Genomic DNA, 25,971 nt, shown 5'->3' with positions numbered 1-25,971 from the left:
CTCTGACTATCAGAAGGCAATGGAGGCCAGGGTAAGAGCATGTACTTAACAATCGGCTCTGCTACCCGTGAAATGGAGGTCCACAACCCAGTGATAAATGCAAGCGCTCAGAGAGCAGAAAACAACTGACCATTTCTGAACACTGACAGGCAGGAAGTTTCCTGGTACAATTTGCAGGTCAACAAACCCTGGAAAATAGACTAAGAAAACATTTCACCTACTTCAGAAAAGAACAGGACTAAGAACAGCAAGCTAGAATTGAACAAACTATTCCGGGAGAAGCACCATAACAGGACATTGTACTATCCCATTTTAAGGTTTGAAAGTATATACATTTCTCTCAGCTGAAAAGAATCACATCTGAATGATTAAAAAAGTATTTTCCTTTTCATTCCTATCAGCAAAATGTTTGGGCTAGATAAAGAAAAATGCAAGGTCTCTGTTTCCCAGACCAGAATGAGTTGGAAGGTACGCAGCAATTAGGGTTATTTGAGAGAGAGATCAGGATGCTGTCAGTCATCATTATCACATAATAAAAACAAGTCACAGTATCACATAAAGATGATGCTTGGTTTGCTAGCAAGATGGGAAGAAAACTGAGAATAAAGATAAAATGCACTGCAGTGAAGTCACTGTACTGAATTCATGACATCATAATTGTTGTCATGGCAACTAGCCAGTATCAAGCACAGAATACTGCCTTCACTGCAGAATGAAGGAGCACCTGTGCCACCACAAAATATATGTTCTTATTCAAACACATATCTAGTCAACAACACAGGAAATAAGATATTACTTTAAGTAGATTGCCTTTTCAATGCCTCTTATTTTGGTCACCTGGTGTGAGACTTTTTAAACACTCTGACACACATAAAGGGGTCTGACAAAATATACATGTGATAAGGAGTCTAACTGAAAAAATGATGGTTTTTTTCCACAGTGTTCCTCAGTTTTTCCAGTGCAGGGTAATTCTTCTCTTTGTGTTTCCCTCTCCTACACGTATGACGGCAGTCACATACAAAAGACATCTTCTAGTTCTTGTTTCCACAAACCAGATAGTCAAACTGGAACTATCATAAAGAAGCAGAATGAACTAATAAAGAACATGTTCCGTGTTTAGAGCCCACAACTCCTTTTGTTTAGGGACTGCCCTAGCAGGGCCTTTAAACACCAGTGCATGTTTCTCATATGCACTTGCTAAGCGCAATGCTTCAGACCTGCAGGGCTTTCAGAACAAGGACAGCAGCTTTCTTGGAAATAATTACATCAGCCCTTTTCTTCTAAACAGTCCTTTTTTTACAGGAGGAATACCTGATATTCCCAGCTCCTTACCATTCATAAATACAAAACCTTCAGAAATTCAATCTTTCCCCAGAAAAGCTACGCATTTGACAATTCATCGGATCACAATAGGGTTTGTGACTAACAATGCACAAATGCCACATTTGATGTTGCAATCTCAACTATTTGTTGAAATAAATCCCTCAGTATTACAAAGGCACATGAAGGAAAACATACCTGAAAATTAGCTTCTTCATATTAACTTGCCAAATTAAAGAAAGTCAAGATTTGGAGGTCAGTAATATCAGTGTCTCACAGTTCAACCTCAGAGCTGATTAGCACCAAATTCAAAACACATTTTAACAGACCATACTATATAGTAAAGTATGTTTATTTGATACCTTAGTGGCTCATGAAGAGCAATCCATACGTTATTGCTGGACTAAAGAACACTCCCACATAACCATATGTGATTAGTCAATGTCTGAACAATTTCAGGATCCACTGACAGGAGGGCTTTCCGCTTCAATAAGAGGAAAAAAAAAAACAAAAAAACCACAAACTGTTTCAGTTACCAGTTAAACAAGAACACTACATTTCTATATTGGCTTTGCGTCCTTGTTGGAGACTTTCTCAATTGCTACCAAGTACATACAAGGACAGAAGTACTGAAGTAATCTGCCTCTCCAGTCTCTGCTCTCTGTATAATGCTGTCTCAATGAGTATTAGACAGAGAATACAAACAATAACACGAGTTTAAGTTACAGATGATTAACAGACAGCTGTACCCCACATGCTTGTCTTCAGTGTTCTAAGTATTATTTCATACAACCAAGAATGATGATCACTACTTGAATAATGACACCATGAAAATCTTCAGTTTAACCAGCCTTCCACAATATGAAATATACTTGGGAGATGTCCAGGACAGGAGATTACAGTAAATTGACAACACATTCTAAGGAAATTATTAGTGTGGCAATCCGCTCCCTGCCACTGAAAAGTAAAGAAATACACAATCTTCCACGTTTTTCTAAACTTTAAAAAAAGATACTGCCTTTGGTGCTAATAGCTTGTTTATACAAGCATATATCCTAATACATTGAAAATAGTAACACAACTGCCAAAAACTCAAAACTGGAAGACACAAGTTGATAAAACCTCAAGAAAGTTACATCAAAAATGCAGAGTTCTCAACTTCTCTGCAATTCTGAGAATAAATTTCTTGCTGTGTCTGTGTCATACAATTCACAGACCTGTTTGTGACATACATATAAAACAAATGGCAATGAGATTCCCTTCCTTGTTAGTAACCCAGCATTTCTAGCTCTGACCCACATAGTATGAAATCACTATTTAATAAGTAATAAAAAAATACTACTGTGTCAGCAATTAATTTTGCTATTTGGAAGACTGACATTATGTGATCCCTTAAGCAACTAATGTTGTCTTTGCACACAAAAAATCATGGATTTTCTCAAGACTTCAGACAGCCTTTTATATAACTTTAAAATGAACTTACTGAATTAGGTTTTCCCCATCAGTCCTTCTGTTAAGTCTAATTTTTGCTTATGTTCACACTAGATAGGGGAATGAGAAGATGTAAGCGGTGGCCCACCTTTGTACATGGCATTTTTTCTTGTATTATTCATTTATCAATATTGTAACAGAAGCAACAACTGAAAATTTTCTGATAGGATCCTTAGAGATACTCACAACACTTGCAAACCTGACCAGAGACATCACAAGAAACACTATCTATCCCTCTTCTCTGCGCCGGCAAATCAAGTTGACAAAGGCGAGGAGATTTAAGATGCTAAATGACTATTCTAATGCTTTATGCCTTTATATTCAGACTTCCATACAGCAAACCCTTTCCACTGTTTTAGATTTCATCATCCACAATTACTGAAAACTTAAGCGTATAAGCACAAATACAATGCTGCATCCTTTACATTTTCTGATAGTTGTTACAGTTACATTTACTATGGATATTAATAAAATGGACTGTAAGATGTGCCCAGATCCATTTTAAATTTTAACTATGTTGAGAATGATATAAAGTAGTTGTTCCCAACACAGAACACTAAAGCATGCTCTGAATAAGTTTTAGGGTACTGGGCTTTAGTCATTCCTCAGCATATTTGGAACAAGTCCCTTCTTCATCACTGAACTGAACCACACAAAGTGCAAACATAATTCCAAATAAAATTAAAATGTATAATGATAAAACACAGCATTTTTTTCTCTCAGAACTGAGAAGAGGTATTCTTTACAATGCTATTGCCTCCCATTGCAATGAGAAAAAGAATAGTCTAGAAATTAAATAAGCTCAAAAATAATACAGATTTCTGCAGTTCCTTTCTGTAAGATAATTCTCAAACATGCTCAAGACCCTCAGTGGGTCTTCAGGAGCTGAGAAGCCACTCAGGTGTAGATCTTTTCCATGAAGCAGTAACAGAGGCTGAACTTTTAACACCCACCCTACACCCTTCCCTTATCTTTACAAAGTGAGACAACAAAAGGAGCTTCCAGTTCTCTAGTTTCCTGGTAGGGAATTAAAAATTGGAGAAAAGTCCTTGGAGCAACCTCTTCATTGTTTCCCGGAGCCAAAAATGTGCAGAGCAGACAAGGAACATCATCTTTCCTGAACACTTTAGGATAAGAACCACTTACAACACTTAAGATGAACTGAGAAATAAGTGGGAAAGTGAGGGATTTCTGGTGTTTGGTTCCTCCAACAGCAGACACCTAGGAAAAGTGTAAAACCAGGGATAGTTCCTTTGATTATACTCCCAAATACAAAGAATTTGCAGCTCAGCACTTGCCTGAGCCAGAGGTGAAGAACATGCAACAGACTGTTTAGTCCTTCTTTGTACAACCTTACATACACTGGGAGGAACAGAAAGATAAGCAAAGGTTGGTTTAAAACCAGACACATGAGATTTTTGCAACTTTAGAAGACCTGGTTCTTCTGCAGAAATGGAGTAAAATCAACTTTCGAAAACAATGGGCTTTCTGGTTCACACGTTTCTACCTGACATATCCTCATTTGACAGCTTTGACTCAAAGTCTGTCCTGCTGCTACTTCAACACGTTTTTCCAGGGCAGTAGTTAGCAAAATTCAACAGGCAGCATAGGTGTGATAGTGTCTTCCTTACTCAGGCACCCCCATCCTAACCAAAGAAAAACTATGCGACAGTAAAATAATAGTTGAATAAAGGTTAGCAATTATGTGATTAAAGCAACTTGCTGTGCGAGACATTGTGGCTGATTTGAAGTCAGAAGCTAGACCTCAAACTAAAATATGCAGAAGTTCTCAACTGTTCTGAAAGCTACTCCCAGGTTCCCATGTTCAGCTTTGTTGCCATAAACTGTCTAAACTAACTATATCCTGACTGAAATGGAATAGCAAGCAAAGATAATCTTGTGATAAAGTTCATTTAAGGGAAATGACTTGTAAACTGCACGCTTCACTTGAGATACTGGAAACAGTCATAACAATTTACATTGTGTAGTTCAGATCAACATAAATTCAATAAAACCCGTAAAGTACTACTGGAAAGTTCAATAAAACCTGAAAAGAACAGCCACCCTCATTCAGAAGAGAATATTACAAGTGCAAAGTTACTGCTCCCTTTGCCCTCCTATCTCCAGTTTCTCCACACAATCCCAATCCACTTCTGCCAGCAGCTAAAATGCAGTATTACACAGGCTCTGTCAGAACAGACAATAGTCCAGAAGGCAGCAGCCCAATACTCTTCCTGCTTATGTTCCCGCTTCTTTTTGGCAACAACCCACCCTTAAATTAGATTAAGTGTAACATGAACTGTACCCTCAGGTATGATGACAAAGCAACTCAGACAATCCCTCACCCAGATTTCATCAGAATTATCTGGGCTACTTTGGGCAGCTTAGATCACAGTCTTTACTAACCCAGACAATTTTAACTGAAATGGATTAGACAGTACCCGAATGGGCAGATCCACTAACAGAGGCAGGGAAATAGTAAACTCCAACAGTCAGAAGCAGTCATGTCTTTCATTGATACAATCAGAGCTAGAAGAGGCTGTCCCCAGCCCAAGTTTTGGTACTTTTCCCAAAGCTTATACGCACACAAGTGTGTATATGCACTGCAGGATAAGATGTGAAACATTCCCAAAGGAGTAGGTAGGGGTTGTATTTCCTGGCATATCCATAACCTTGCAACCTTAGAAATAAGCAAATTCAGCTCTCTATTTAAACTTATGTTTGAAAATTCAAATAAAAACAGTAAGTTAACAAAGGTCGACAGGTAAGAAACAAAATTATGAATAATTAGAAAGGAATCTTTGCAACAGGGTTCCTGAAAGAAACTTGAATCTCGCTTCTCATTCAGTAGATTGTATTAATTAATAATGTAGAAATGAGTGATTCATCAAGCATCTGAGTCATTTCTACCTGTATATGCTGTATATCTCTTCCCCCCTGCCAGCTATATTCAGGTAGTATAAAGCTACAACTTTACACTGGTATGGTCAGGCACAAAAAACTAAGTCACATGGTATTTTTCAAGTAAAACTGAATCATCTAAATGACAAAGAATAAACAACGAAGGAGCTCACTGCAAAAAGGATGTTGACTTCCTACCCTTAAAGAAAAGGTGAGGAGGAGGGAAGAAGCAAGTTCCATCTCCAGCCTGATTCAACAGGTTTTTCTTCTCAACTTATTTTTAATTCTTCAACTTGGTTTATTATTTTAGTAACTTAGCTGTTCATGTCTTCCTTTTCCAAAACTCCATGCCCTGTCATACCATGTCAAACTCCATGCCCTGTTATACGCTACTTAATTTCTATACCAAATTGGATTGGGGGCGTGGGGAGGGGAAGAGAGAGGTGGGAGAAGAAGAAATGATGAGCAAAAGGCTCCTTGTCACAATATCACAATTTATAGAAAAGATAAATCTGTCTCAGAGGGATCATGTTAAATGACTAAAACAGTTGTGCCTGGGGGTTTTGTGGTGTTTGGGGTTGTTTTTTGTTGGTTTGTGGGGAGTTGGGGGCATTTGAGGTTTTTCTTGTTCCTTTAAGGTTTTTTTACAGGGATATCAGTCCAAAATTTATCACAAGTAACAGTGTCTGTAATTTTCCAAGTACTTTTGCCAGTATGTCCTTTTAAGCCACAATCCTTTTTAGAGAGGTGTATTACTAAGCAGCACTAAAATAATGGGAGCCACTTAAAAGGCTCTACCACAAATTCTATTTAAGAGTTTCTGCCATTGCTACCATTAAAGCAACCATACCTATGACAGCACAACCCACACCAAATTGTCACCACATACTGGTTTCTTAGCTACTCTTTTGCATCAGTGCAGTTTCATCACTGACTTCAGTGATCTATGCGCAGCTTGTTGGTGGCACAGGAGGACTAGCACACTGCCCATGGCTATCCATCCTCACTACTTGGGCCAGTACCATTTTAGATTGACCTGGGTTCATCAACACAATCAACTGGTTTCACAGTGGTTTATACAACTCAACTAAGGCAACCAAAAGGCATGCTGCTGCTTTGAAGATCCCTTCTTTCCCCTTCCTCCACTTTCACTCACATGGTTCTACTCTCTCTCTCTTGCACTTGAAGGCTTTTCTTGAGCCAATCTCAACTCACAAGCCCAAGACCTAAATCATCTAGGCTTAGGTTTCCAACAGGTTAGCAAGTTAAGCTAGAGCATCCTGGAAACCAGCAAGTGCTAGGACAAGTGCCAAGTAAATGGTAGGATCACATGGCTGAGAGCATGACTCCCCATTTATGCCAAAAGGAAAGCCATCAGAGAGAATAAAATTAGGAGAAGACTTGGATCAACACATGTGCTTCTTGTTCCCTTCCTTGATTGCTATTGCTATTTGTCTAACCTTACTGAAAACCAGTTCAGAGCTAAACCAACAAAAAAAAAAAAACAACTTTTTGTTTTGGTTTTGTTTTGCAAGGCTTGTTTTCTAGCAATTTAATTCTCTGAACTAGCTCAGCAAAGGAATCAGGCAAGCATCCACACCAGTGCAGAGAGGGGGGCAGGAACACACAGGAGAGCAGAACAGGCTTGGGCTGATTTAAGCTGTCACTGAACTGCATATCCTACAGTAGATCTACACCACACTGTAGTTAGAACTGACAGTAATCTCTGCCTTTACAACAGGAAGACTTTACCTCTGATGAGAGCACATGAACAGCACTGAAACATCCTAAGCAAAGTTTAACTTGGGCACAAGCTTGGACAATTACACATTAAAGCAGAAGAAGCAGATTACTCTTACCTTCAGAGATACTACAGACCATTAGCTAATTATTCCCCCAGCAACATCCTTGTGAAAACGTACTCAGTAATTCCCATTACATGGATGTAGCCCAGAACAGCTTAGCAAGCAAAACTGGTGATAAACTCAGGACTGGAACACAGTAAATCCTCTATACCAAATGAACACTCCACCATTCAACTGTGTTGTTTATTAACCCTAAACTAATTCAATTAGTTTCAATAAGCCAGTAGCAGTCTATTAAAAATTCCGTTTGCAAAGATATTGTAACACACTGTAGAGCTCATAATTCATAACACTGTTATATTAACAGATGTGGATATTTCATAGCTACTTGTGAAATAAGAAACTTGGGAAAGGAATAATACTGAGATCTTCAGTTTATTTCCTTTTTTTACAGAGAAAAAATAAATGCGCATTAAGTGGCACGAGTCCTATTCACACAATAAAGAAATTTAATGTAAAGAACTATAGAAAGGAAAATACTTCTACATAGATATTTTTTCTTAGGTTAGGAATTGCTAAACAGTTGCAACTGAAATACAAGCAACTACTTAACACACATTAAACAAGACCAGAATCTTTTTTTTAAATGTATCTCCCCTGCTCAATCCAACAAATCCCACCCCTTTTTTGCCCTGTATAACAAAGTAATACATTAGGAAAGGCGGTGAAGAAAATTTGTTAACAGAGGAGCAAATCTAGGTAGTAGTAAACAGCCAGCACTGTAAGTCTATCCAGCAACATTAGATAATCTTTCATTCACATACTAACTTAAGCACTCCAACCAAGCATATCACATTTGGGACATTCAAGTCATATTTAATTTTGTTCAACACCTTCTTTTGACAACAGCTTTGTCACAGAGACTGAAAATACATATGTCATAAAAGCTAGTCATTTGCCATGACTGTCACTGATTCTCTCAAGATGAAAATAATAAAGCCGTAAGTGCAAGTACCAGAAGCTGCGGCCTCACTGTCGGCTACATGAAGTATCAGCATTGAGATTATAATCTTATGGGCAGTAATAGTTTGGATTCTGGAAAAAATGTAAGAAAATTAACTGGACTAGGGTTTGCACAAGAAAAATGCCGCAATCTGGTTTGAAGTCTTGAAATCCACAGGAGCCAAAATCTGAGGAAAGCAAATGAAAACTGCTTGCTATAAAAGAAAACTACTGCATGCTATGAAACTACTGCAAATTTGCTGAGAACAAGGACAGAAAACCAACATTTCTCTAAAGGAGATGAACACTATTTAACAGAAAAGCTGCTGCTGACAGATGACAGAAAAAAAAATTCTGGACAGCATGGACAAAACATTTACCCCAAAATATTTGCATCCTTGAGCATCTGAACATAAGGAAAAGAACAAAAATATGCTACGCTAAACACAAAATTTACCACCTGAAATTTGACAGAGATTAATTGACAATGGTGTCCAAAATCTCATTTTTCTGGGTAAGGCATTATTACAATAGAGCAGAAGTAGAAACAGCACTTCTTCACACCGCGCAAGAGATTCCCAATGCAGAATATGTTGGTACTTCCCAGGTTTTAGGGACAGAGTTGAATGCTACCTCACGGATTCCACTGAGTGAGGCAACATCAGCACCATTACTCAACCAAAACAAGAATCCAGAAGCTATCCACATTCAGCATCATTAAATCAGCATTAACACTTACTGCTTGAATTATTACTGCAGGCTAATCCTTGAGAAACTGGTAGCGACATGAAACCTGAGATTTTTTTTTCCTGTTAAAATGAAAGGGTGGGAAGTTCAGATTCTTCCCCCTTCCTTCTAGAAAGGGAGGAGTAAGCCCCTATCACCTCTAGTTGGGCATCACCATATTGTCACACACGTTCACAACTCTGCACCACATGCAGCAGCATGGCTACTGACACAGCTTAGGCTGTTCTCCAACCAGCTCTCAGACTGGTCAGTTTTCTTTGAAAAAAAAGGAAAAAAGAAAATACATGAGAAAAAGGGCAGAAACACCTTGGTAAGTGAGCAGAGGTAATCAGGCAAGGGAACTATCATGGGGAGGACAAGCCTTCTTCTGTCTGTAATAAAACAAAAACTGAAAGGACAGCAGAAATAGGAGAACATTATTTCCCTGGTAAGAATTAGGAAGCAACAGTAGCACAACCCTCCACTGTAACCACAGTCCATAGGGAAGAAAAAGTTTCTTTTACTCTCCCATTCACCACCGATAAAGCTCCAAGAAGCAGCTAGAAACCCCACCAGTGATAAACTAACACAGAAGTCCTTACTCAAGACTAAGAAGTAATACCCACTTATCAGTCTCAGCACATTCTGACAATTGAAGATGACACCGCAGTTTGGAAAAAGGGGCTTCCACTAATGTGTTCCTGACAGGCTTCACCGGTGAGGATGCATTTCTATCCACATCACGTTCCAGTAAAATTTTAAGCTACAATACAGGCACACAAATATATGTTTGAGAGAAATACATTTGTATTTTGGCATGTAAACACCTGAATTCAGAGTTATAAACCCCAGCTCTGCCATAAGACCACACAAGGCCACCGTTCAGTATTCCATCCTGTGAAAATTACTAAAACCTCAGTGACAAAAGAAATTTTGTTTGCAAGATGCAATACATTTTTATCATGCTGGATAAAATATCTACAATCTCAGCAGTGGTTAAATTGCTGCTATAAAGGAAATTGTCCTCAGATAAATGGTTTCCCTATGAGAAGGTTTCAGTGCTACACCTCATCCCAGGTCAATAAATCAAATTAACTGCACCTTGTCCTCTGGCCAATGACATCATCGGCTTGACCACATCTTGTGGAGCGAGTGCAGAAACATATGCTATTTAAGGCATGAAATCATATTACTGCTTTTTGTCCAGCCAGCCTTGTGCTGCTAGTCTGTGAAACAGTCACCTGAACAGTCTCATTACCACTTCTACACATTTTTTTCCTTCTAGTATTCAAGGCCTGTCTTCACCAAGGGTGAAGAAAAAGGATAAATAACCCAAGTTATTATTTTTTAAATCAAAATTCTTTTCATTAGCTGCAGCATAGTATTTTGTGACAGATTAAATTTAGCACCAATTACAAAATACACCATCTGCATTTGTATGTTAACTCTCTTCCTAGTCAAGTGGCAAAGATTCTTACATGCTAATCTGGTACTGTTACTTTGAAGTACCCTGCTGTTAGGTCCTTTTTCCCCACGGGGCGAAAACAATGGTCACTAATGAAAACCTCCAGTTTCAGCTGAAACCCATCTCCACACAAATATTTCCTCCCTTTTTTTTTTCTAATTACTACCTCTTTCTAATAAACTAGCCCATTTACTTGCTTTCTCAGTAGACCAATATCCAGCTCAAAAATGAATTACTCCAGGCAATTTAAGATTAATTTCAATTTTCACTTGGTGTTCTTATGATACAATCACAGAAAACTTATCTTTCTAGACCCTGTACTGTCTAGTGGTATCTTCTGTCATGAAAGTCAGATCTAAATAAAAAGGGAAAATAAAAGAGAACCCAAACCCAGAACAGTCAAAGATACAAGCAGTGACAAAAACATCTGACACACCACACTGTTAGACTGCATCCACATTAAGCAAAAAGGTGAATAAGATTATCTCCAATGTATTCAATTCTGTTTTGTGTTCAGAAGGAGGAGGAAAACTGTTCAGATTTTGAGTGTGTCTTCTATAGCTCTCTCAGTGGCAGGAAACGTAAATTAGAAGCAACTCTCCTTTAAGGAAAAGAATCAAGGACAAAGGGACCAAAAATGCCCAAGCCTCTGAAAAGCAGATATGAAAGGAACACCTTTAGTCTTGAGTTGCTATAAATTAAAAATAAGCTCCTTATTTAAAAGACATGAGTGTTTAAGAATCTATGAGCAGATCTGATACTGCTCAAGCCCCAGGAGGGTTTTGTTTTGGCTGGCAGGGGTGGAGTGGAGATGGGGGGGGGGGGGGGGGGGGGGGTGGTGTCATTTTGGTTATTAGTAAATAAATCAAGCAGCAGAGAGCGAGGCCTAGGCGCCTGCCAGAGCAGCCAGGGCCTAGCTCTTCCCCCTCCTCTCCTTACACACAGCCTGGGCTTGATCTCGGGGCCCTGTGGGTTGCCAAGAAAATTTAAAAAAAGCGAGAGAGCGAAAAAGAAGAATCGTACTGAACCACAAAAGCACATGGGGCGAATGTAAAATATAAACACGGCGTTGGGCTCTGAGTGGCTGTTATTAAAGGTCTGAATTACTAAACATGAGAGGCGGGGAAAGCCAGGCGGCCATTTCAATAATATAAACCTCCCCGAATTAGACATTATTCAAATGAGAAGGAAAGAGAGAGCGATCGAGCGAGGGACAGGGACGTGACCCGCAACCCCTGTGCCAGCCCACTCGAGCTGCCACCACCACCACCCGCTCCTGCCCCAGCGCCCAGGGCGAGGGGACGTGAGCCCGGGTGCCCAGCACCCTGAGGGGAGCGTTTGCTCCGGGGCCGCAGCGCCCTAGTCCCCGCAAACCCTCGGAGCTATGAGAGCAGGAGGGCAAAAGGGGAGGAGGGCAACCACCTCTGCCAGGGCAGATCCAGCCTTCGGGGGTACAAAACATGCGGCCTTTCCCGTTGGAGGGAGCACTGAGAAACTCTGCCTGCACACCCCACAAGTCACCCCACACTGAACCTACCCTTGGGGGGTGGGGGGCAATTTGCATAAAAAGCCAAACAACGCTCTCATTCTGCCTCCTTCCCGAGGCCATCCGCACCTATACACCCCATGCCTGCAGGCCCCAGGCTCTGGGGAAATAACCTTGGCTGGGGTGATGCGGGGGGGAGTTAACGAGAGGAGAGATGAGGAAACCAAGTCTTCCTCACTCACCCGGCCGCACCGAGGGACCAGCACTCCCGTCCCCCTCCGTCCTACCGCCGGGGGAACCTGCCCCACTCGGGGGGCCGTTCACCTCCCTCCAGGCCGGCGGGCCGTGCCCCCCCCCCTCTCGGCCGGCGTCAGGACCGCTCCAGCAGCATCCATGCCCGCCCACCCCCCCCCCCCCACCATGAATATGTAAAGCGGCTTTTATTGTAGGCGTGCGGGCCGGGGGGGTGAGCAGCTACCCCTCTCGGGCCGCTTTTGGGTGCGAGGATGCATCCCCCCTCATGGCTTCATCCTCACCCCTCCTCCCGACCCCCCCTCCCAACACCAACTCCCCACCCCGACCCAACCGTCTTGCCGTTGCGCCGCCCCCCCCATCACCCCGCTGCCTGCCCCGCCGCCGATGCCCCAGCATGCGGGCGGGTGAGAGTGCAACTCCGTGTGAGGGTGGGAGCGAGCGTGTGTGTGTGCCCCGTGGTGTAGCCTGGGCGCGGAACTGCGCAGTCGTGCCGCTGTTTTCCGTTCACGTCTGGCAGGGGTCTGTTAAACGTGTAAATGTTCACGCCGCACGCAGCGTCGATTCAGTCACACCTCACCCGTCCCCCTTACTTCCCTCACCCCCCCACCCCACCCCTCTTCCCGTCACGTTCCTGTATACGTTGGGATCGCTGGGTGGCGTGGGTGGGGGACACGGGTCCTGTGGTGGTTCACTCAACCGTCACCACCCCAGTGTCTGATTCGGGGGGGGAGGTGTGCCCCCTGCGGCGCCGGGGGGGCTTCGGGAGGCCGCGGCCATGGGTTAACGGCGGCGGTGTAGGGGGAACCGCTGCCATTGAGGAGGGCGGGTTGTACTCCCCGTGTCTCATGCAGCTTCGGTGAACTGTTCTGCCGCCAGGTCGACCGGGTGTAGCGGGAGTGGTTAATCGCGGCACTAACAGAGGGGCGAGCAGATGACACTGGGTTCAAATGCAGCCGTTGGCCTGAAAGGGCGTTTCGGAAAGAGCTGTTACTGGCAAGTGACGGTGTGAAAATACCTGTTGTAGTCGCGCCTGCACGACAGGTACTCCCTAAGCTCAAAGCAAAATGAATCCCATGTGAATAAAGACGAATTACGTGCAGAGGAAAATGTGTGCGACCCACGGTTGTCCGTGGAGGAGGGCAGAAGTGGTGGCCTGAACAGGGCGATTGCTAAAGAGACGATTCTCCTCTGTTAAGAAACACACACTGATTTCCACACAATTTATCCTTCGTTCTGGGCAGTACAATGCTCCTGGGGTGTCTTTCTCAACCAAGTATTTCCACTTACTGAATCAGTTTTGACTAACATGAAGAGGAAGTCAGGCTTCTTGCCTCCCTCATTAAAAGGCAGTAAATAATAAGAGAATACAGGGACCAAAAAATAAATTTAGCTTTAGATTCAAAACTTCCAAATGGGGACAGGCAATTGCCTAAGCAGGCAGAGGGGCAAAATTCAGCTGATTCTTGACAGATTTGGCAGAGTAAAAATAGAACTTCCTCACATGCTTAACCTTAATATTGCATAAATACAGGTTATGCCTGATCTTTGTAATGTACATCCATAAAAAGCAAAAGAAGATACAGAAGGTGGTACAGAATGGCATTCATTAAGGACTACACCTTAATGGTTTCCAAGAGTCATTAACTTAAAGAGGTCAGAGTCCAAGCCAGATTTTCTTCTGGGGCTCAAAACCTTTGTGGAGTAAGAGGAGGCAAGGATCTGTTCTTGCATGTTGTTGCTGAAGGAACTGCAAGTTGTGTCAGAGGCAGTCACTAGATTTTTTTTCATTGTGAAGAAAGAGCCAAAAAAGAAAGGCTGAAGGAGGGAAACAGCAGGGTTTCTCTCCAAGGGCTGAATCAGAAAGGTAATTTTGACTTTTTTATTTAAAAATAAGTTCCTCTAGTAATGGGATTTTTTTTCCACACTACAAAAAAACCTCTTGATACTTCAGATAACATTAGCAGAAATGCACTGTGCTATGAAAGTGAAAATGTTCCACTAACACTGTTCTGTACTCTCATATGTTCATTAATGGTCCTCCATACTAGTAATTAAGAGCTTTGTCTCTGGAAGATCTGTGTTTCACTCTCAGAAGTGAACGTGTAAACAAAGGCATACTGTCATGCTCCTCTTCTGTTCAGCCATGATCCTTGCAGGCCAGTTAATCCAGTTTATGGCCACACAGTGGCTGCACTGCAACAGATAAAGGTTTAGAGAAAGGGCTGGCTAGATTAAGACTCTGCACAGCTCTAAGCTTGCCTACGCTGAATATTCTCTTTCATATCTTCCCATCTCACCTGTAGACTCTTCTCAGTCCTGCATGCTACTTCCTACTAACCTCCTCCCTCATAGTAGCAACTTCTCACAGGTGAGAATTTGCTCCCATTACTACACCTTTCCTCTTGCTCCTCTGCTGCAGTTAGCTGGAGCCCATAGCTGCCAAAGAAAAGATGTCTGAAAACAAACAGATGGGTGGTTTTTTTTATGGAGGAGTGTGCTTTTTCAGTTTTGTTTGGATTTGTGTTTGCTTTTTTCCTATTATTACTAACTTGCTCCATGTTTTCTAATTGACCAGCTATAAAGAGAACTTTGTTCTGTTTGGCCACATAGCTGAGCTCCCTTTCTCTTTAAAGGTTGCTCTCAACCTATATCTGCATCCTCTTCCCTACTTTACTTTGAATGCATCTCTATCCGATGCCTTCCCCAAGGTGTCATGCATCCCTGTGGCTATATATCCAGGAAAGCTAGCCAAATCATTAGTGATTAATAATTTATAAGATAAATTTTACCTCTCTTTCAGTTGTGAGTTGTCTGCAAACAGCTTGTGATTTCTGCAAACTTATTATTTGGTGTTACTTTCCACATAATGCCTGACTGGTGTCATACTCCTGAGCAACTTGCTGGAAATACTTGAAATTTGAGATAATTGGACACAAAAATGATACAAAGCTTCCTGCAAGAAGCTGAGCACTCTGGAGTCATAAAAGTGTGAAACTGAGTTGTTTGACTGCAGACAGCGAGGCTAGGCTTACAATGGTGCTTAGGAACACACATCCTCTGCTCAAACACAGCCTAAGGCAGGGAGCACCTTTCGGTACTCCATGTTCCTGTTCTCTTACTGGACATGTCAGCCTTGTAGAATCACCTCTTGCTTTAAAAATATTTCCTGACTGTGAAAAACAATATAGTGTTAAAATTCAACACACCTGTAAAGGGAAGAAATAGTATTTCAGGATCTTTTAAAGCTCTGCAGTATGTCTCTGTCCTTTGTCTGCATTTTGATCAAGACACCTCCTAATTCCTGGCTCTCCTTCGTCTGTTCTTGTGTGAGTAGCCCAAAATTTTCTGTGATCGCTGTATTACTTTTTGAATTGTCTGTCTCCTGATAGAATTAATTCAGTAGTGTTTCAGAGACAATTTTTATTTTTTAAGGTGGGGAGGCAGGGGACAAAAGAAACAGAAATCACAGTATTTAAGCAAAAAGCACACTGGAAAGGAAATTACCCTTTTCCTCACACAGTTTTAGAGTACAGAGAAATGAAGAGCGAACATACCTGCTCTGCTCCAGTTCCACTGTGCCACTCAGATGTGAATCCCAGATGCTGCTTTTCTCACACAATATCCCTTCTTTCTATCCTCTTTACAGATGATTTCCTTCCAAGGAAGCCCTATTTCTAGAGTCACGGTTGCTTCAGCATTCCCTTTGGTCCTTTAGGTACTGCAGCAGAGGCTTCTGCCATGAAAGTCATTCTTTGCCCCTTAGACTTTTGGGCATACCTCCCCAAAACCTCTCAACTCATTCCACTTTCAGACTGCTGAGACTGCTTCACCTTTAATTAAACTTACCTTTGTGTCTCTGTTTACCGTTTTTCATGTGTAATACATGCCCTTTCCGAGAGACCAGCAGTCTCTCTGTTCCAGTCTCATTTTTTGAATGTGCTATCAATAAATGAACAACAAAAAACCATCCATGTCTCAAAAAGGTTGTAGTTAGAGAGATGGCAGGCAAAGAGCGTGTGAAAAATTGGATTAGTAGCTCCTTGATTGAGGAGAAGTCATGAAAAGCAGTAGAAAGACCATGCATAGCTCCTCCAGTGTCACAGCATCATCGGTGAGACTCAGCCTTGGGCCTAAGTGCTCTGAGGCTGTGGTGTTCAGTACTTTAACCACAAAGCTGTTTGTCCTTTCTCTTGTGTTGCTCCCCACCCTCCTCCTGTTCCAAGGGTGGCAGAGACTCTCTGCCCTCACCCCAGAGGTGTGGGACCCACCAGCACCATCCCTTTCCAGTATTATGCTCTGCCCTGCTGTCAAAGCTCTTTCTTGTGCACCTTGTGAGTGCACAAACAGCAGAGGAATGGAGACTGTCCATTGCATATATAGGCTGTTATTTTCCCCTGCACATGCTGCTGGCTGCCTTTGACCAGATTGCTTTCCAGCTCTGTTTTCATCCCCCTTCTGTTGTCTCTGGATTGGAGAAAAGATGAGCTGGAATCTCTCATTTCTGAGACTTGTTGCCAATCCTCTGAGTCTCCCAGCTAATGAAGTTGTAAGCAGGGAACTTGTTCCATCTTATAATACTCTGCCCCTCCCAGGTGCAGCTAGCTGCTTTTTTGAAGGTAAGAAATGGAGCACAGACAGAAAGAAGCATATTTTTCATATTAAAAAAAAAAACATAATTCAGAACCTTCACACATCCTCAGGAAAGGGAGAGGTAATCACTAGGAGGACTCTTATCTTTTCAGGTGGGTTCTTCAATCTGTTTCTTGCTGTCTGCTGCTTTGGCTGCACTTTTTCTAGCTTAATTTTTTTGTATGCATGGTCATCGATGTATTTTTGTATGGTGGTCATCGATGCAGCATCTGAGCGCCTTCCAATTTTAATCAATTACATCTTACAAATCAATTTAGAAGGTACAGGAAAATTATTACTGTGCTTTTTTAGCAATGGTAAAATAAGGCAGAGAAATTCAGTAGCTGTCTTCAGCTGCATGTGTGGCTGGGCAGCCCAAGAAGAGAAGCTCTGATTCTCTACAGTGCCTTGATTGAAAGGCCCCAGAGATCTGCAAGGCTGGATCCATCTTAACCTGTCTCTCTACTCTTGAGAGGAACAACAGCAGGGTCCTACAGCTTGATTCAGATCTCTTGCAATTGCCTGATTCAAGTTGCCAACTCTAAAGCTGCCACAGATTTGCTTTCAGTGGTTTTCTCTGCCTTCTCTTACTAAAGAGGAGCCCTTAAAAATACATATTTTTTGTTATGACGATTATTAACTAAGACTCAGGAAAAACTCAGCTCTTACAGCAAGAATGCTTGCAGTCTGACAGACCCCATATGGAAGGACAGTCTGTTTTGTACCTCTATGAAAAAGAGGGATGAGCTCCTGGTTTTTGATCATACAGCTTGCTTTCTGCTGTAGACCTTGGGAATGCTTTGGTGCTGCTTACATGAGGAACCAAATTGGTTTTGACCTCAGTGAAGAGGGGCCAAGAGGGACACATCTGACACCTTTTAGCAACCACAAGGTTTTCTGTGGAATAGACATAGCCTAAGAAACAAGCACACAGCTGGAGTTAGGGTGCTTTTGAAAACATTGTCTCTACCTCCCTTTCTTCCAGGACAGGGTTTTTGCTTATTCCCTCTTCAGAAAGGGACTTTTCTGTCACACAGCCTTGCCTGGCTGAAGATTAGGGATTCTCTCTGCCCCTTCATCCTTGAACATTTCTTTTTAATTTCACAGTTTAAATTCCAATTGTGTAATTACATTCTGCCTACCTCAAATTCCTCTGTAATTTCAATTGGACACGGTGTCCTTCACTGTCTAGGCAGAATTCTTGCAGTGCTGTGGGGCACTGTTAAAAGGCTGCCACGCTCCACTCTAGTCCCATTTCATGTAAATGGGGAAAGAGAATGGACCTAGATCCCTTTGAACTAAAACCGCTGATCCATATAAGCGAGACAGGGCTTGCTATAGAGTGACGAGGCAGTCCTTACCCTATGGCAATACACTGGGCATTTTTTACAATGCCTTAGAGCAGGTTTTTTGGAGTAAAAGTCTAAATCTGTCTAGAGGCATTTCTCCCCCACTACACCATGCCCTTTGATCACAAATAAAGCTGTACAGGGACCCCCCAAACCACTACTTTGCTGAATTTATGTGGCCTAGAAGTACCTGCTCTTACCATTTAACATGGCAGAAATGCCATAGTGATTTAATTTAGGTGCAGGGAGTTGTATCGCAACGAAGGAGTACACAGCACAGATGCCTACTTCGGTAAAACCCCTTACAAACACTGGTGAGTCCTCTTCAGTTTATGACCCAACCCCAACAGTTCTTACACATTTTGCTGTGCCAGCATTTTCCCTCAATCCCTACCCTAGTATCAGTCACCTAAGTCCCAGTTTGTTTTATCACAATATTATTTTTTCAAGTGCTGGTACCTACATTAGTGTGAAAGTATTTCTGCTTCTCCTGCTTCCTCCCACTTTCCACTTCCTTCCTCACTGGTGGCACAACTGCTTACTTGGTAGGTGCACCTGCATGTGGCCCTTCAGGTATCAGAGGCACTCACCTTTTGTATCTCCACCGCCACCAGCTGTGGTCTTGTGTGGAAACTCGGGGTGGAGAAGGGGAGGGAGCATGTGTTGATGGGAAGATACTCCTCCTTCGTGTTGTCTTTTAGAACATCATCTTCATGTCTCTTCATACAAGTTCTGTTCGTTCTGTTCAGGGTCACAGAAGGAGTTGCTCACCTGGTTTAAAGTGATGTTCTGTGCAGCTCAGCAAAAAGGAATTGGTTTGATATAGAAACTGGAATTATTTGGTATTTGATCAACTGAAAGCCATAATTTTTTTCACCACATGTACACCATTGTCAGAGGAAAATGGGGCTGATACAATCATTAGCGACAGAGCCCTTTGCCAAAGTTCGTTTCCCCTTAATGCTAAAGTACCCTGCGTAAATTCTCCTACCACACAGTGGTAAATCTTTACCTGAAATAAACATCATCTCATTGCTTGTAGCACTGTATCTACATGGAGCATCAGTAGTTTTGAATTTTAATGGGACTTCTGCTGTATATATTGTGCAGGTTTGGTCCTACTCCCAAGTGATGCCTTTATGCCTGCTGCTGTGGTAGCAGACCTGAGGCTTCTGTTTGTGTCTCTGGCAAACAGCAGATAGATCAGGTGAGACTGAGTAGACCCTATTTCCGTGTTTTCTTGGTTAGCTTATACAGTTAAAAGCGAGTTGCTAGCAGGAAACAGAGCATGTAATAACTAGAGTTGGGTTCTTTTTTTGGCTTTGAGTCATAAATCTTAAAGGAAAGGAAAGCCATCATGTTCATCCCCAAGTTTGTCGTAGAGTCAGCAAGGGGCAAGGCAGCAGTATGGGCAAGAAAATGAAACATGAATGTACAAGTGCCAGCGTGGGGGGAACTCACTGTTGCTTATTGTCACTTTTGGTGTGACACAGGAAGTTCAGCTAATCCTCTTAGTTACAGAGACACATGGGTGAGGGGAGATTGTTATCTCAAGCAATTTGCTGGCTCTATTCCTTTTTTTTTTTCCTTAGTGTTTCTTTTCGCCTAATTGAACAGCATTTCTTCCTGGGACTGGTTTGCAATAATCCTGAGGCCTCATCTGGGAAAACACTGAAAAATACAGGAGAAGCAGCTATCACCATGAGTTTCTCTCTTCCTAAAGGCATCAGGTTTGGCCTCAAGTGCTGAGGGTTAAAAATAAGCTAAAGATTCAATGTGATGCAGAGCAGTGTGTTGATCAGAATGAGTGATCACTCAGGAAGATGTATCTATCTCAGACATCAGCTAAAAGGATGGGTAATTAACAGCCATTCAGAAAACAAGGAACTTGAGGTGGAGCAGGGGGTGAGAATTCCACCAGAGCTTGCACCAGAAACGTGTTGATTCCACTTTCATTGCCAAAGGGATGTATCATCTGGGGTAAATCTAATCAAGATCAAAAGGTGAACAAGAACAATAATAACTGAGGAGGTTTGGTTTTATTTATCCAGGAGATAAGGATTCAACTACAGGAAGAGAATGAGAAAAAGGCACCTCTTTTCTGAGTAGACAATTATTCCACCCACACTCACTCATCATCAAGATTTTAATAATCTGTTACTAAGGCTATTTAACAGTTTCTCAGCCTCAGGGCTGGCAATCTTGGTGCAGGTACTCTGCCAGTTGCCACAGGTGTCTTTTTACAAAAGACCTGAATAATTAACATGGGAGAGTGCTGAAGATGGCTATAGCCAGGAGCCATTCTTCAGCAGACTCCCAGCACTGTTCCTGGTGATAGAGCAGAGTTAGTGCTACTAGTAGGAGGACACATTTGAAAACCCTATTTTCATATGCAGACAGAGCCTTAGTCCCTGCAGGTATGAGACTGTTTCCAGCACCATGACCTTACATTCCATGGGAGTTAAGGGCTCTGGCTCCCAAGCCCTGGTGATTCACCCTGGAGTGTTTTAAGACATTACTGTCTTCGTTTACTAATAATACTATATTACTATAATACTACTAATGTATTTTGCTGTGGTGGCTAAAGAATTTATTCTCTCTGGCTGTGGAGATAGGTTACCTTTCAGTTAGGGTAGCTAAATCCCACAGAGACTACGAGTCAGAGCCACCAGTTGTGAGAGAAAGAGCCAGAGCAGACATAACTCACAAAGGAGTTGTAAAATAAGTAGTATAGTGGTTTTAAGATAAAAGATGTTCTGCTGATGTCCTGCTAGCACAGGACCAGGAAGTGACAAGTTTGGTATGTATGTCATATCTAGACATATTTTTTCATTTGGCTGAAGTTCATCAGTTGACTGCTGGAACACCTCTGTGCTCAAAGCTTGGTTCCAAACAGAGAAAACTCCAGGGGTGGATTAAACAAGACTGATGGTGTGTTTCACCAGGTTTTTGATTCAGGTGCTTGGAGAATGAGTTCACCATCAGGTGGTGTGTCTTGTACGTTCAGGTCACTTTGGTGTGTCTGCTATGCACCTGCATCACAGATAATAACTGTATTTCCTTAGTTCATGTCCATATTGTGAGAAAAAATGTGTTAAGAAATGTAATTACCAGATGCTACAAAGGTGAGGGCATGTTCAGTGAATTTTTTTTTTTTTTTTTAGGTTTTTGTTTCTTTAATTTGGTAAAGTTTCTTTATATTGGTAAAGTTTGATCAAAGCCAGAATTTGCTTTTCTGTTCGGTGCTGATTTATTTGTGTGGGGAGCAGAGGCAAGAAGAAGAGAACTTGTACCTATGGTCACTATGTGTGACCAGCACAAAGCAGACCTTGCACCACAAGATACACAGGGAATGCTCTGTGATGACTTCTCTGGGATAACTGCAGTGCTTCAAACAGCACAAGGAGGAGTAAGAAAAGGGCAGGAATTGCTGGATTTGTGGATCTGTCTCTTCCTTTTGCAGGTCTTCACATTTAGCTAATTGCATTCAGGTCTAATGCACACCCTTTAACCCTTTCAGTGAGCATTTCAGCTTGCAACACTGAAAATATATGGAAAAGTCATGTGGTTTTTAGCCACAGATAAGCTTTCTGAATACCTAATATTAAACTGCAGCTCTGACAGTGAGATAGCATTCACAGTTGCAGAGACTGTAAAGAAATGAGAAATTTATGAAATGCATACATAATGATTTCTAATAACATGTTTAATAAATATTCTTGTGGTTATATTTCAGGTAGATGAGCATTAGATTTCTATTAATCAGAAAATGAATGTCTAACACCACTAGAAGAAACAGACAGAATTGCAGCCGAATATCACAAATGAAAAAACACTCTCCACTGTGAATAGTACCATCATATTTCCCAGTAGCAGCTCCCTGCTTTCCCCTAATTCCCCCCGCATTTTCCCCTCCCTCCTTAAACACATACACATACACTATGGGAGGAATGACAGCTGTTCTTCATGGAATGACAGCACAGGGATATTGCATCCTCCCTTAAAAAAAAATAGGCAAGGCACAGGATAAGGTCAGGGAAGGGAGACAAAGGGGGCTTCCATAGATGGCAAAGGGTAATTTATTGACAGATGAGATAGACGTTACTACAGAAAAATATTAAATGGATTCTTTTCTCCTGTCTTTGGAAGGGAAAAAAAAAACATGGGAAGGGTTAGGAAGGACAGATGCCAGAAATAGAGACAAATTTCCCAGGAGAGGAAGCAGAAATCCTGAAGGAAATTAGGATCACGACACAGCACCAAAGAAAAAAATAAAAAATCAGAGCATCTGAAAAGCGACAAAATTCTGACTTAGAATCCAGTATAGAAGCAATAAAATAAGGCAGTGGAGAAGGAACACCACCACTGTTGGCAGCCACACTTCAAATGCACTCTGTGAGAAAAGGAAGTGCTGGGGAAACAGAAGGTCTGATTAAAAGCCAGTGTTTGAAAAGGGCTGTGAGGACATTACAGAGTTGTGCATGTGCCTGACGTCAGCAGTGAGGAAGACTCTGGGAGCACTAATCAAAAGGAGGCTGAGAGAGCATATGGAGCATGGAGGTATTATTAAGGACAGGAGTGAGCCAGGGTTCATGTAGGAGAGCAGCTAAGCTCAGGAGATGGGAGGAAAGAAAAGGCCAAGTGTTCTCGTGCAGTAAACTGGCACGGTGCTATCAACTTTGACAGTATGTCAGTTCCCGCTGCAAGGACAGAACCTGGTAAAAGGCGTAAATAATGATTGTTATGAATATGGTTTCCCTGGCCTAGATCTGTAACTTCTCTCAAGATAATTGCACAGAAGAAGGCAGGAAAAGCCAAGGTACCAGTGCACTCTAGTTGGGGTTCTGTAACTCCACATGCCCCTAGCCAAGGTAGGAAGATACCAAGGAGGTGTTCCTAGAGCTGCTGACATTTAGAGAGGTTTACAATTTTCATCTCTCAGGGCCAGACTGACAACAAAGGCATCACCAGGGAAAATTTCCACAAAAATAAAAGCAGCAGAACAAAAGAAATTTGAAGAACAGATTTCATTTACAAAAGGAATAGATTTAAGCTGAACAGCTCCTTCGTGCAAAGAAAACGGGTTTTAAAGTGTGTGACTCAGTCCATGTGGTAGAATAAGGGAGTAAGACTCTCTATGTCCACTGTAATGTGCCACATGTTGTATGTTTTAATCCTGTCACTGCCTGCCTACATCTTGGCCAGACTTTTCCCTCAGAGCAGGTTCTTCTACCAGTTGGCTAATCTCACCCAAAAGCACCATAGCCCTCCCATTCCAGCAAGCACCCTGAGCTCACAAAATCATCTCATACAAAGTGCAAGATAGTCAGAAGCACTGGGCATTGTTTTGTCAGCTGAGTTCCTTCCAAACTAACAGGTTTAAAAGTGACAGAATTAATACTAAACACAGGTTTTAAATTATCCAGATGGGGAGTATTCTTCCCATTTCCATGACTGCCATGCTCACAGCTAAGGGAAAAATAGCCAAGTCTACACTGTATTTGAAGCTTTGATACTTCAGAGGCATTTGAAGTCTTTTGAGCCTTGGGGGAGTGAGTAGGACAAAGCAAAAATAAAAACTGGTGCTTTGCTGAGTTTTGCTGTTAAATGCAAAGGAAGTGTTAAATGCTAAAGAAGGCTTCTGCTTTCAGTGAGTGATTTAGCCTAGCTTTCTGCTAGAAGGCTGCCCATGCTCAAGTGCAAACTGCCACACAGCCAGAGCCAATCTGATTGTTTATGAATCATTTCTCAAACAGAAAAACATGGGTAGAGCTGCCAATTTTGCCAGGAATATATGCCTCATTCATGTGATGGTCTGCATTTACATTTGAAACCACCTGCATCATCACAGAGTGATCCAGATCCAAATCTCAGCACTGGAACGTTCAGTGCAGCATATCTGGCTTTTAGGGACTCGCCTGCATACTGACCTTGCAGTTCTCTGCTGGGTCTGTTGGGTACGTGGCTTCCTTCTGTAACTGTCTGAACGCCACCATGGTGAATGGGGAATCTCTTCAGGAAACAAATAAGAAACACCAAAGACTGGGTCTGCTTCAGTCTTACACTAGTGTATTTAAGGATTCCTACTGGGTTAGGGTCCTGCTGATGCTTTTATCTTGGAGATAGCAATTTCAGTGGCCACAGGACAGTTATTAACGCCATGCTATAACCTCTAAAAAAATTGATAAATTTTCTGTCAAATCAACAATTTGATCTGACAAGCCCCATACCCACATCATTGCTAGATCTGGCATTAAAATTGTGATGTTCCTGTGCTTCCTGGAGTTTGAGAAAGGCAAGCTGAAGGAGATGGGACCACTGTTTCAAGCAGCAGTTATACTGAATTATAATGGATAAACATGAAAATTCAATGAAGCACTTCTTTGCAGCCTGTGCTCACAGCCCTGAAGTTACCCTTGGTTCTCACAGCAGCCTTATCCACAGACAAGCCTATCCATGGCCCAGAAGCAGGTAAGAAAAAGCAAAGAGTGGCTTTTGTCAACTCAGTAGCTCAGTGTTCAGGCCCATCAGCAATTTAACTTACTGAGAGAACCTGAGTCCACATCTGAGGAAGTAATCAGGCTCTTCCGTGTGTTGTTGGTTAGCCTAGCCTATTTCTCTATTTCTGTATTTTTACATTTCTATATTTCTATTCTGTTCTACTCTACTATACGCTACTCTATGCTACCCTACTGTCCTGTCCTGTCCTATCCCACATCATCAACTATTTCCCTTTGAATTAATTATCTAAGTATTCTTTGGGCCAGAAAGATGCAGCTCAACTTTTCAGGTTAGCAGTCAGGAGCCATGGGAAAAGCCTGCACTGATGAATGCTTAATTCTTTCACATTATGTGTTCTCTGGCAGAAGGCCTGAAATGTGTGTCTGCCCCTCTCAGGAGAATGCCTTAATCACCATAGTTGTGCTTGTGCTCTCTGGAGGCCAGTGAATATTTAATTGTGCCACAGAGCTGAGTGATTGCTCAGGGACAATGACTTTGTCAGCAAGATGAATTTAACCTTATCTTTTGAAATTTCCTGCAGACTTCCTCTGCTGCAGTATTCACGTATGACACTGGACTCAGTCTCAGGGTCTGAAACACACTGACAGATGCAATCTCTTTTTCTCAGCCTGGGTCTGTTTCATTCATTTAATTTGTAAGTCTTTTAGGGTGAGAACATCTTGAATTATGCTGCATGCAGAACATACTGCAGTGGGGTTCTGGTGCTAGGCAAGACCTCTGGATACTAATGCAGTAACAGTAAATAACTATATCATTAGCTATTAGAAAACCCAAAAGGCTGCTGAGAAATAAAAGGGGAAATATTTGGAAGTGTTGAGCATGGCTATCAGACAAAAAAGGCTCTCTCCACAAACAGCATGAAAAGCACAGTGTCCCTGCATCAGGGCAGGTTCTGTGGCAGGGCTCTGCTCTAGCAATGCAGCAGGCAGAGAGGGCCATGCTGTTTGGGAACAAAGTCTGTAGTTTTAAAGGTAAGCTAAAGCACCAGTTTAAAACGCTGGGTCTCAGTGTGGCACAGGA

General features: G+C 42.1%; 1 protein-coding gene across 1 annotated transcript in view; it reads right to left on the bottom strand.

Annotated features, from left to right (window-relative positions):
- Nucleotides 1-9,893, bottom strand: part of POU2F1 (POU class 2 homeobox 1) — a 101,518-nt gene extending 91,625 nt beyond the window's left edge. Inside the window, exon 1 of the mRNA XM_057410532.1 lies at nucleotides 9,872-9,893. The gene's annotated coding sequence lies outside the window, so the exon portion shown is untranslated. The remainder of the gene's footprint in view (nucleotides 1-9,871) is intronic.
- Between the last annotated feature and the right edge of the window lie 16,078 nt (nucleotides 9,894-25,971).

This window comes from Pezoporus wallicus, unplaced genomic scaffold (assembly GCF_028554395.1).
Source record: "Pezoporus wallicus isolate ANWC-B61680 ecotype Strahan unplaced genomic scaffold, APGP_CSIRO_Pwel_v1 contig_229, whole genome shotgun sequence".
NCBI lineage: Eukaryota > Metazoa > Chordata > Aves > Psittaciformes > Psittacidae > Pezoporus > Pezoporus wallicus.
This window is presented reverse-complemented; position numbering and strand designations above follow the sequence as displayed.